We start from the raw sequence: 12,239 nt of genomic DNA, 5'->3' as shown, positions 1-12,239 counted from the left end.
GAAAGTCAATAGAAAAAAATAGGCAAAAGAGGATGTAACAAATGCTGTACGCCTGAAGCAAAGGAACAAACCCTGCATTTACTTGTGATATTCAAATAGAGAAAAGAATTCCACTGATTTCATTCAGAGCAGAATCGGAATCGTACCTTGGCTTGATGCCTGTGAGATTGCAGGAAAGAATATCTATGTTTTCCATCTGGAATAACCCCTGCATACTGAGAATTCAGTTCTCACTTTCATAGCTCCTGCAGGCTCTGGGGTGATCTTGTTGCAGCATTACAGTACCCGAAGGGGGCCGATAGGAAAGCTGGAGAGGGACTTTTTACAAGGGTATATAGTGATAGGACAAGGGGCAATGGCTTTAAATTGAAAGAGGGGAGATTTAGATTAGATATAAGGAAGAAATTTTTTACATTGAGGGTGGCGAGGCACTGGAACAGGTTGCCTAGAGAAGCTGTGGATGCTCCATCCCTGGAAGTGTTCAAGGCCAGGCTGAATGAGGCTTTGAACAACCTGATCTAGTGGAAGGTGTCCCTGCCCATGGCAGGGGGGTTGGAACTAGATGGTCTTTGAGGTCCCTTCCAACCCAAACCATTCTATGATTTTCTGATTCTCTGATTCTCCGATTCTCTGATTCTATTTCACTATCACATGACAGGTCTGTAGTTTCTGAATTGTACTTCAGGGAAGTTTGGTGACCCATGCAGTCTTCCCATGTTTCTAACACTGCCACGATGCCTGTCTCTTCAAGCTACACAGTCATCTGCCAGGATTTCATCCAGCTTTAAGGACTTCAATGGTCACTCAAGTCATAACAAAACCCAATAGCTTCTCTCTTCACAGCTAAGTCAAGGCTCATTTATGACTATCAAGATCTCTGCATTCAAATTAGATCACTAATTTTCTTTGAGGGGTCTGTGGACTATTTTAGTCTTGAAAGGTAACTAAGAAAAGCAAGGGTATGGACAGCAGGCTTCCATCCACCACACAAATTTACTCCTCCTTTGAAAAAACATGTGGGATGCCTGCACATCAGAACAGTTCAAAAGCACTGCAGACATAATCAGGAAGAAAAACAAAACAGAACAAAACAAAACAAAACAAAACTGGAATGACACAGAGAGGGGAAGATGTATGAGGAGAGGCAGCTGTCCTAACAGGGCAGTGTTATAAAGAAGATAGAATAGTAAGACATGCTCAAACAGGTCCTACCACTGGATTTCACCAAATTCATTGTTGAATGTTGGATACTTCATGGTCAAACTAATACCTCTTTGGGTGACCAAAGATGACTGATCTCTCTCCTCTGTTCAGTCATTAAGCTCACAATACAGTAGAGGCCAACGCATCCCTGACAGGATTTCTTGGCAGAAGTAGCATACACTGAGCATGGTTCAAAGCAAGGGCTGGCTCCCAGTATCCCCTCTCTTGTGTGAATGCCCTCACAGCTAAGTTGCAGACTCAGCTTGTTCTGTTTGGAGGTTTTCAATTAATACTTGTTTCAAATTACGTCTTCATTTAAAAAGAGGCCGAGCACATGCAGATCAGAGCAACCCAGACCCTGGTGCTGGAGGCCCTACACTCAAAGCTAAGCGCAGTTTTCGAGACCTCTCACAAGGAGGAAGGAACTGCACCCACCAAACCCACAGCCTTCTCAGTAAGAACTGTACCAAAGAACACGGCCACTTTCACAGACCCTAGCTCTCTGCTTCCCTGAAACTGAAAGCCAGCATTTTCTCCAATTCTCAGGGGGCAAAAAAAAAAAAACCAAAGCAAACCTGAATTATTAACATTTAAGATTTTGAACGAAAAAAGGCATGACTGTTGCTCTTGTTTTTTCAGCTGTTCAGATGGGCAGCCAAATGAAAACAAGGCTTTTTCAAATAGTCCTACCCAGGTGTCAATCAGCTGTGAATTGGTAGATTCAAAGGTTTCAGTTATTGACACAAAACTACTTGTGGTTAATGTCTTCAATACCTGCTAGTATATTTGGAAGGACTGATAAATAGCTGCAAATATAAAAAGTTGACTGTTCTCCCTCCAGCTAACTCAGTGGTCCTAATGGTTCAGGAAACTTGCCCCTCCCTTCAACCTTGCCTCTTCCAAATTTGGAGCTTCTTAGCAGCTGCTAACAGCTCGTTTTAGAGAATAAACTGTCAAGCTTCAAATAAAACCACACCCTGCATGGAGAGGTGATGTGTCCCATCCCTCCCCAGTAAATAGCTTCCATTATCTAGTGCAGTAATTTACCTAATTTACCTTTGTTATGAACTGATTTTTAAGAATTATGCAAAAACTTCATTAAACTTCATGGAAGATAAGGGTTGGGGCAAGGATTGGGCCCCTGTGAACCTCATGAAGTTCAACCAGGCCAAGTGCAAGGTCCTGCACATGGGTCGGGGCAATCCCCAGTATCAGTACACACTGGAGGATGGATGGATTGAGAGCAGCGCTGCAAAGAAGGACTTGGGGGTTATGCTGGATGAAAAATTGGACATGAGCTGGCAATGTGTACTTGCAGCCCAGAAAGCCAACCGTATCCTGGGCTGCATCCAAAGAACTGTGGCCAGCAGGTCAAGGGAGGTGATTCTGCCCCTCTGCTCTCGTGAGACCCCACCTGGAGTACTGCCTCCAGCTCTGGTGGTCCCCAGCAGAAGACAGACATGGACCTGTTGGAGCAGGTCCAGAGGAGAACCACGAGAATGGTCAGAGGGTTGGAGCATCTCTCCTATGAAGACGGGCTCAGAGAATCAGGGTTGTTCAGCCTGGAAAAGAGAAGGCTCAGGGGAGATCTTATTGTGGTCTTTTAATATATAAAAGGGGCTTATAGGAAAGACAGAGCCTTTTCACCAGAGCCTGTAGTGGCAGGACAAGGGGTAACGGTTTTAAAGTGAAAGCGGCTAGGTTTAGATTGGACATAAGGAAAAAACTATTTACGATGAGAGTGGTGAGACATTGGCACAGGTTGCCCAGAGAAGTTATGGATACCTTCCACTTCCTGGAAGTGTTCAAGGTCAGGTCAGACGGGGGTGCTTTGAGCAACCTGGTCTAGTGAAAGATGTCCCTGCTCATGGCAGGGAGGGTGGACTAGATGAGCTTTAAAGGCCTCTTCCAACCCAAACCACTCTGTGATTCTGTGATCCTACAAAATCCTACCAGTAGCCCAAGCTCCAACGTAATTCACACACTTTAAATGTTAAATGCTCTAAAAATAAAAAGAAACCTCAAGCCCTCCTTCACAAAGCTTCCTTCCCTATTTAGTGGTGTCGCTTTGCAGTACTACAGCCCCTACAGGTCTAGCTTTCTCAGTGACCCTATACATGCGTTAACTAGTGTAACGAAGGAGAGAATCAGGCTGCAAGACATATTTTGAATGAAGTTTCCCCCTAAAGAGCTATCAGCTGTTCCTTGTCCATTTTTATTTGCACATCTTCCCCAGCCCCTATAAGATGAAACTCATCGCAGGCCTGACTGCTGGTTGACGCTGTGAAATGAAGAGCTGATTTTCTTTGGGTTTTGGCCATTTGCACAGATCTTAATTATTAATGAGAGTTTGGATCTATTTAAACTGTGTTTCCAGCAGACTCCAGAGCCAGGATAGCCTCTGTACTTGTGTGCACACAGTGAAGCTCAGTGACAAGTCTGTACTTGAAAACAACTTCAAACCCAAACTCATCTGGCAACCTGGGCACACCCGGTATTTTACTCTTCCAACTTCTGCCACCCGCCACCCACTGTGGATTTACAAATTGATGTCTAATTGACAAATAACTAAGCAGGCACCCAGATTCTCTTTTCTGTGTTGTGAAAGAAACTGCCTTTCTCATAACCGGTTGCCCTACATCTTACAGGCACTTTAGATTTTATCTGGACTAAAGGATTTTTCCAGCTGAAGTCCTGCTAGCACAGGTTTCTGCTGGTGGTTTTGAAAAGCTGCCCAGAACGGTACCTTAAAGCAGCCATGGAGAGTGGTAGGAAATATTGCAGTGATATCTAGCAAGACTCAGCATTTAACTCACAGACTGAAAATACTAGAGTGGGCTAGTCTGAAAACTCATTTCTTAAATTCTTAAATTTAGTTTTGTTTCAGGTCAATATGTAAAAGGTTCTGTAATTTCTAGGGTCTAAAATAGGTGGTGCATGCTAGGATTTCTTTTCACTGATATAAGCTGCACACAGTAGGATTTTTTTTTCAGTTTAACTGTACCCATCTAATATTTCAGCAAAAATTTTCAGCTACAGACTTGGCCTGAAAAACAGCTGGTTTTAATATCTTGGAAAAGTAATGTAGTCTCATGCAATGATATTCGAAACAGCTGATATTCTCATTTATGCAGTAAAAGAAAAAAATAAAATAATTTGATGTGGTACTACGTATAGTAGTACCTAATATGCTATCTCAATTAAATTAAATTGAAATTTTGACATTCCTTGTCATTCTTTTTCCTTCCACAAAAAAAAAGGCAACTAATTTGTTAGCAAATTGCCATGATTTAATTTAAAGGTTTTTGTTTCAATAGAAGGCATTTTTGAAATAAAATAATACAAGTGGAAAATCACTCTGACATGGTCAAATTAGCAACAACATTATACAGATATTTAAAGGAGGATGATAAATATGTTTAAGGGAGGAAAGCAGAAGGCTGCTGCTGCAAAATATTTATCCACTGACATTTAGCTCTGAATTTAAGAGAAAGTGTCAGTGAAGCAGTCTACCTTTTGCAGGCCGTGTGACAATTTTGAGTTACAGCTCAGCTCTCCCAGAGATTTAGTGGGGTTAAACAGGAGTAAATGCCAAGACAATAGTTATAAACTGTGTCTTGGAAGAAACAGTTGAAACAGTAAAGGCTCAGGCGCCGCGTTGCTTACGCAAGTGTGTGGCTGCTGCAAAGGTCGTTTGCTCTATACCACCACATCCCCTTTTTCCAGAGCACATGAACCCTGTGTGCAGCATGCTACCCGGTGGCTGTGTGCTGCCAGGATTTAATTTAGCTTCTGAGCCCGGAGAAGACAGTCACCATCTGCGAAGTACTGCAAAATCTCTGCTCCTCCTCAAAGCAGCGAGACTGAGAAGCTCGAGAGCCGTGCAGGGCCAGACCTTTCCAGTGGTCCTTCCAAATGTTCAGGAGTTGAAAAATACTGTGCAGTTCATCCTGCAGGCATGGCTGAAGCTTCAACAACAGGCAGGCAGCACCTGAGAGATCTCCCTAGCAAGATTTTCTCATTCATTTAAGTTAATTTATGGCCTCAGAGGACACGGTTACGCAGACATTGTTTTGAATGACAACAGTGCCTTATGAAGCGCCCATTCCCCTTGCAAATTCTCGCACTCGTGTTATCCCTTTACCGAGGCAAATCAGGTGTGTGAGTGCAGCCGTGTAGTAAAGTGATCTGGCTGCAAAGCAACCTCTATTTTTCCGAATCATTCCAGGCTGTCTCCATTCTGCTACTTGGTTCACCACCTAGCTGTGCGAGCTGCTGCAAAGGTGGTTCAGGGAGGTGATGGGAACACATGGTCGTGAACGGGGACAATCGAGCTGGTAAAGCAGCTTAGGCAGCGCTACCGCCAAATGTGAAATTAGGGTCTGATGCTGTGTGTTTTGCAAGGAAACAAAGGGAGCCACAGGAGCGTGGAAACAAGCGCTGGCTTACAAGCCTCTGGCACAGGCTCAGCCATGTGCAGGACACTTTAAGGCCAATCCGCAAATCCCTCACATAGCTGTTACAGAAGTCCTTGGTCCACACAAAGAAAAGTAGGAGGAAATCAGAGCTGTAACTAAATTCAGTGAAGTTAGGTCACCATATAAGTGACTTCAGGAAGAGAAGTTCTCATGATGTATCTTGGTAAGGGAGACAGAGCATAAAGCCTGCAGCTCACATGCTTCTTGCAATTAGCTTTATCCCATGACAAGCCAGGCCAGCCTCATTTCTACTTTCCCATTTAGTAAAATGTTTTAAACAAAGTATTCATTCTTTAAAGGCTGGAGCTGGGGCCCTAATTGAGATGTCTACTGTATAGGTTTCTGATCTCTTTTAGCTGTTTCCTCTTAGGAGGATCTGAATCATATCCTAGACGTGCAGGAGTGCTAGTCTGGCTGAGCATGACCAACTCAGAAGCAGGGATGGAGGTGTTGAGTGAAACATGTGGCTTCTCATCTGGGAGATGGGGTCAATATGCACGGCTCCCATCTCGGTGCCATGGGGTGGGTGAAAAGCCACTGATGTGACAGGCTGTGAGAAAAGTGCGAGTGAACAGAATCCGAAAAAACACCTGTGAGGGCATTTGCCCCAAAGCGGGTCACGCTAAAGAGGAAAATAACAATAACGAAGTTTGCTTAGGAGATGGCTATCAACTGGATTAAATAGTAACCAGGAAATTGCCAAGAGACTTCTGGAAAAAAAAAAAAAGAAAGAAAAGAAAAAGGAAGTCAGCTTCAAAAGAAGTCTAAACAAAACATACAAGTTCATGATGAGGGAAGAGAAACGGCCTGACAACGCGAGACGTCACCCCATCGGCATGAGTTGTGGGTGCCTGTAGCTCTGTGCATGTGGGAGAGGGTTGAAATTTGGGGGATTATTCATAGAAAGATGTTCAAGCATTTGTAGATGTTTGTTAACATTCTGGGTTATCTTTGGTACTGCTGATACTGATGCCAAATGTGTAGCACACTGATTATCAGGTGATTATGTGACATTAATAAATCAATGATCAATTATTAATGAATCCCTGTGACTGAAACAACGTGAGTGAAGCACTTTTGCACTGTGATGGAAATTAGCAAATTCCACCCTTCTCCCACTGGCAAAAATACAGACTGGAGTGGAAGTAAGGCTGAAAAACTTTAAATGCAGATGTATTCATACCATTCCTCCCTGAGATAACACTTCTTCTCGAATTCTGAATTCTCTGATAATTCTGATTTTTCTTCTCCTCCTCCTCCTCCAGCAGCATTTCATCATCTTCAGGGCAAACAGGAGCACATTCATTAGCCAAGATCACATAAATGTGTCTATGGGGGAGGAACTTCGCTCCGTAACAATGCTGATAGTACTTTTCAACTGCATTTCCTCCTCTATGTTTGTAGAAACATAGCTAGGCTTGTTTGGATGTTCTGATGAATTTCCCTATGCAGGAAAGTATCAGTATCAGATGTGAACTTTACTAAATGTGTTTCTTTTGTTTCTTCTCTGTCGTTATTCAGTGATGGTCACAAGGCTGTTTTTCCTTGTCTAGTTAGAATTACAAAGTTTCAGCATATTACTGACGGGTTTTTTTTTAAGAAAAACAGCACTTCACTGAGAAGTATCACAGGATTTCAGTGTGTGTGCACACATTTCCTCTGTGTTTAGAACAGAAAACCTTTTATAAATACCAGATAATTTAAAAGAAGCACTTTTGGTTTAGACTGTGTTTTCTCATTCATTGGTACCAGATGTGTGCTACAGCATCACCTAAGAGTATAAATTTCATACATATGAAGTGTGAGCACACAATACCACCTCTCTCATGTTAGAGCATAGGAGATGGTGTTCACACTAGTGTTATGGTGCCTAGGAGCTGGCTGATGATACCTGATCCACCATAAAATCTGCTTGGACAAAATTGTCTCTGCAAAATACGTATTACACTTCCACTGGCATTACAAGTTTGCATCACTTTGTTTCAAATAACTTTTTTTTTTGATCCAGTGGTTTGTGCTCTAGGACCCAGTTTCTCATGTCGTGGAACCATGGCCTTGGATGGAATTCAGCATCCATGAATTAGGCCACCACCCTCAAAAAGATGAAGGACTTCTTGTCTTCATGAAAGCCAGCCTGTTCTTCACCACTGCATCATCTGGTCTAATAAAAGATATTACCTCTCACTGTAGGCATTGCCTCTCTTTTAAGCACTTGACAGTTCACAAGTTTCCGTCACTGAAAGAGCATCTTGACATTTCTATATTCTCTATCACCACAGTAGTGTGTGAGCAGAATATGTCCATTATATGAATGAAACTCTTCTATCACAACAAGAAAACTTCTCCAGGAAAGAGACTTTGACTGGATTGTTCCCACTGGGTTTGCCTGGGTGGACAGCCATGCCTCCATACAGTCCTCATGATTTCCTAGAGACTCTGTGTGCGCGAATGCTGTTCCGAAAATGAGATTTTTTTGGCTCTGCCTGCAATACAAACACCACATCAGTTTGTAAGTCAGTTTAATCAAACAAATGCAAGACTGTCCTGGAGATAGAGTCAAACTGCTTTTGCAAGATTTGTTTAGTTGAACAATTTACTGTTGCAAATACTGAAAAGCAGAAGTTAATAAAATAACCTCAGCACATGGATTGGTTCATGTTACAGTTGAAAGAACAGTGGATGTCTAAATAGCAGAACTCCTGTTTAAAAATGGAAGGCAGAAGTAAGCGAATGACTAATCATCTGTTTCAAAGATGCTGAACTGTGAACATCTGCATTTCCATCAAGATAGTTAACCGTGATGAAATGTACCGACTGTGATTACTTTACCAACTACTGTGAAGACAAAAGTCTTGGAGGTAAAAAAGACTTTTTTGTTAAGCTGATAAATGTTTTGTGTACTTTTCTGTGTAGGTAACGACCTAGAAGCTTGATGACAGAGACAACAGCAAGTATCTTGAAGTAATTAAAAATATTATATAATCTGATGTCACTTTTCTTGCTTCTGTTGCCCAGTCATTCAGCAGTAATTTTTTTCGTGATGCTTTCATACTTTTTTTTTCATAACAAATAGCGGATGTCACCAGGACTTACCTTAGAAATCGATCTTTTAAGCAACGGCCCTCCAGGCTTAGGAAATGGCATGAGAAGAATGCTCTCCAGTATTATGATACGGAAGCTTTCGAGGGTCTGCCTCTGACAAGTGGACCTCTCTCAGCAGCCGCTCTTACATTTTGCATGGTGAAACATCCTGAAAATACTCAGTTCTTCCAGCCTGTTTCCTGGGAACTGCATCTCACCAGAACAGATGAAGCGTCACTTCCTCATCATGCAGCTCTACAATGCAGCAGTGACACAGTCCAGACGTCAGAAGTCACACTTGTCATTCTGGGTGTAAAACATTAATCACTTACCAGTTGGGTGCTGAATACCTGAATAGAAAAGAGCCCTTTTGTTCTGTTTAAATGAAGGACAGTTCTTAATGTAAAATTGATGCACCCACCGACTTCACATTTTTTTTTAACTCACTTAATTTTCCCAAATGTTCCAGCAAAGAGTGGAGGAAAAGAAGCTGTGTCTATCGGGCTCACCTACTTTAATGACTTGCAGTGACTAATCTTGCTTGATCTTTTACTTTTTCTATTTGCACCTACGGTTTTCAGCATTTTTATTTTGGGTGCCTTCCTGCATTATTTCATGCAGGTGAAATAATTCAATTTGCTACTGAAGTTTTGTCAGAAGAACAAATTCTTTCCTAGTAGGAAGGTATTCAGTATCTGTGATAGGAAAAAACAAAAAAGGAAAACCATCTTTCTACAGGTGACTAGTCTAGTGATATAGCTGTAGCTCCTTGATCCATTTTCTCTTGTGACAAAGCTGGTTCAACAAGCTTTGAGAAATCTTGTTGGAGAAGTATGGTCCACATTAACAATATCTGTTCTCTTTCTGTCACACATTTGTGCCAAGAAACTCCACCATCATGGGTAAGCAGTGTGTGAGCTTTACTCTTTACTCCACGTGAAGAGGACAGTGCAGTCCAGAGTGAGTTCTTAAATGTCTGCATTTCCTGTGCCTTTAACATCCCGTGTGATTCATGCTTCTCTCTTTTTCTACTTAATCCACCCTTCCCCACACTGTTCACTTCAGAAATTGCTATGCAAATCACGTTTCTAAATTATTGGGGTGTTTTAAGTTGTACTCATAAGGAATAGTTGCGTCCTGAGCTAAGCAACAGGTTAAAAACAGAAGTTACTTAAATATGCATGTACATATGGTATTTTACTGACTTTAAAAATGCTGTATAATCCTTGCCTCAGCAGTTGTATTAGTACAGAGATTGCTATTAAAAAGATCCAAAAGTGATGTTTTTTAAACTGTTTCTGATGTTCAGTTCATAGTCAAAAGGATTAACCTTTTCCCGAGATGCCAAGTTTTCCCACCTACCTTGAAATAGACAACACTGGAAAGCCTTTACAGCCTGATTTTAATGGAAAACTGCAGGGTCTTTGCATTTTTCTTTCCTTGACCTCCTGAGTCCAGCTCTACTCCTCCTGAGATCAGTTCCACTCTGTCCTTTTCTCTGCTCCATGATTTCCACTGATTAAAAGGACCTGTGGATAGGCGCTTGATTTTGTCTTCTAATGACAATAATTTCACTCACTACAGGGTCTTTAAAAAGAGCTTAATCTCATTTAAAACCTGAATGTATATTAGTTATGGCAGTTGAATAGTACCAGTAATGCACAGAGGCAGAGCTCCTGAGCAGGAATGCCTTCAGTCTCCTTGCTCTTCCAACTTGGGTGGCTGAGCCACTCATAAAACAGCTGTCAAAGTACTAGGATTAAATGATATTGTCACATAAATGATGGTCTTTGGCTATATTGGCACTGACTACACAATTGTAAACAAATATCCACCAGGACAAAGCAGGATGTGCATTGATCTGATGGAGATGTGCCATAGCACTGTAAGGTCTCCCAGCAAACTGAGGTTATGGTAGCTCGCTCAGGAGCAGCGTGGCCAGCCACCCAGCAGCTGGGCAGAAAGCTGAGGACACTGTGCGTCGTCGCAAGCTGTCGTCTTCTGCCAGGGTACCAGCATCCTCAGACATGTTTTGTATTTTGACTGGATGCCTGTAAATCAGCATGTCTGGGATTCTTTAGAGGGTCACCTGACCACCAACTTCCTGGATGTGTGTTTGGCATGAGATATTTATCCTATCCTTGTAATTATTTTGGTTTTACATACAATTATTTGTATACTTCCTTCTTTTAGCATATTGCTGATATTTTTAACTTTAAGCCTATTCCAGGCAGCTCTTTCCTGGAGAAGAAGGAATAATGATTCTTTACAAAAGGTAGAATTCTGCCATTCTGCAACATTAGCCTTATAACTTAAAAAATAATAATAAGAAAAAGGCCTTTGGAGGCTTCTTGGTGGAAGTCTTCCAAGTAATTGCCAAAGTTGAGCTAATTTAGTTATGTGATTAAAAATACTCCTTTCCCTGATTTAAAAAACAGGCCTGTTTCCTTCACACAATTTGATACAAACATTACAGAGTCAGCACTGTCTTGGGCCCCTGTCAGGAACAACGCCTTGAACGTGTTTAAATAAACTATATTAGAGACAGCAGGGATATCTGCTTTCAGTTCTCCCTTTTGTAGGTCAAAGATCTTACTGTGGTACATGTCTTGGCTACTGCCGAAGTTTACAAACCATTTACTTCCATGCCCAAGATGCGGAAAGTAGTAAGATTCCTCTACAGAAGCCCGTTGATGTGAGCTTTTAATCCACCATCTCTGCTCCCAACCTCATTTTTCTGGTTTTTGACATCTGCTGGAAGGTTGTCGGCAGGTTTTTGATGATGCTTTCCATTTTGGCATCTAAACTAGACAAAATAGCTTGGGTTTTTTCCTCTTCCTAAACCAACGTGGGTCATTCTGGCATTAGGGCAAGATGCCTGTTTGGTGCACTCTGGTCTTTTTGCCTTTCTGCCTTGTCAACTTTAAAAATAGGTGGGCATTTCCTTCCTCTTTTTCCTTGTGATGCTGCATCTGTCCAGTTTTCTAATATTTCTGTTGGTGACATCTGCAAAAAGTAGAGAGGCTTTTAATCACATCTCAAGCAAAGGGTCTAACGCAATACAAGGGTTCTTGACAATACACATATACATGAAGAGAGCAGCATGGAGAGAAAAAAAAGCAACAAATGGATGTGAAAATCTTTGAAATGCTATCACACTCTTCTTGTGCAGTATTGCCTTCAGACATACTTAGTATTTGCATTTGTATAATGCTTTTAATGCAGGAATTTTGGAAAACTTTATGGGAATGAAGCACAAATTCCCTAGCTGATTTTTGCCAGACTTTAGTTAGAAATCAGCAGAACTATGAATAAATCTATAGTCTTTCCCACCTTACTGCCTGTTCTTTGCCACCTGCACATGTAAATTTCTCAAAAGTAGAATTTATTTTTACACGTAGTCCAGTGAAATTACCATTTTATAGCTGGGAATTTGAAGCACACACCCCAGGATAACATCCAGACCAAGTTCAGACA

Source organism: Tauraco erythrolophus, chromosome 1 (assembly GCF_009769465.1).
Source record: "Tauraco erythrolophus isolate bTauEry1 chromosome 1, bTauEry1.pri, whole genome shotgun sequence".
Classification (NCBI taxonomy): Eukaryota; Metazoa; Chordata; class Aves; order Musophagiformes; family Musophagidae; genus Tauraco; species Tauraco erythrolophus.
The sequence above is the reverse complement of the archived record's forward strand: the minus strand, read 5'-3'. Positions refer to the sequence as shown.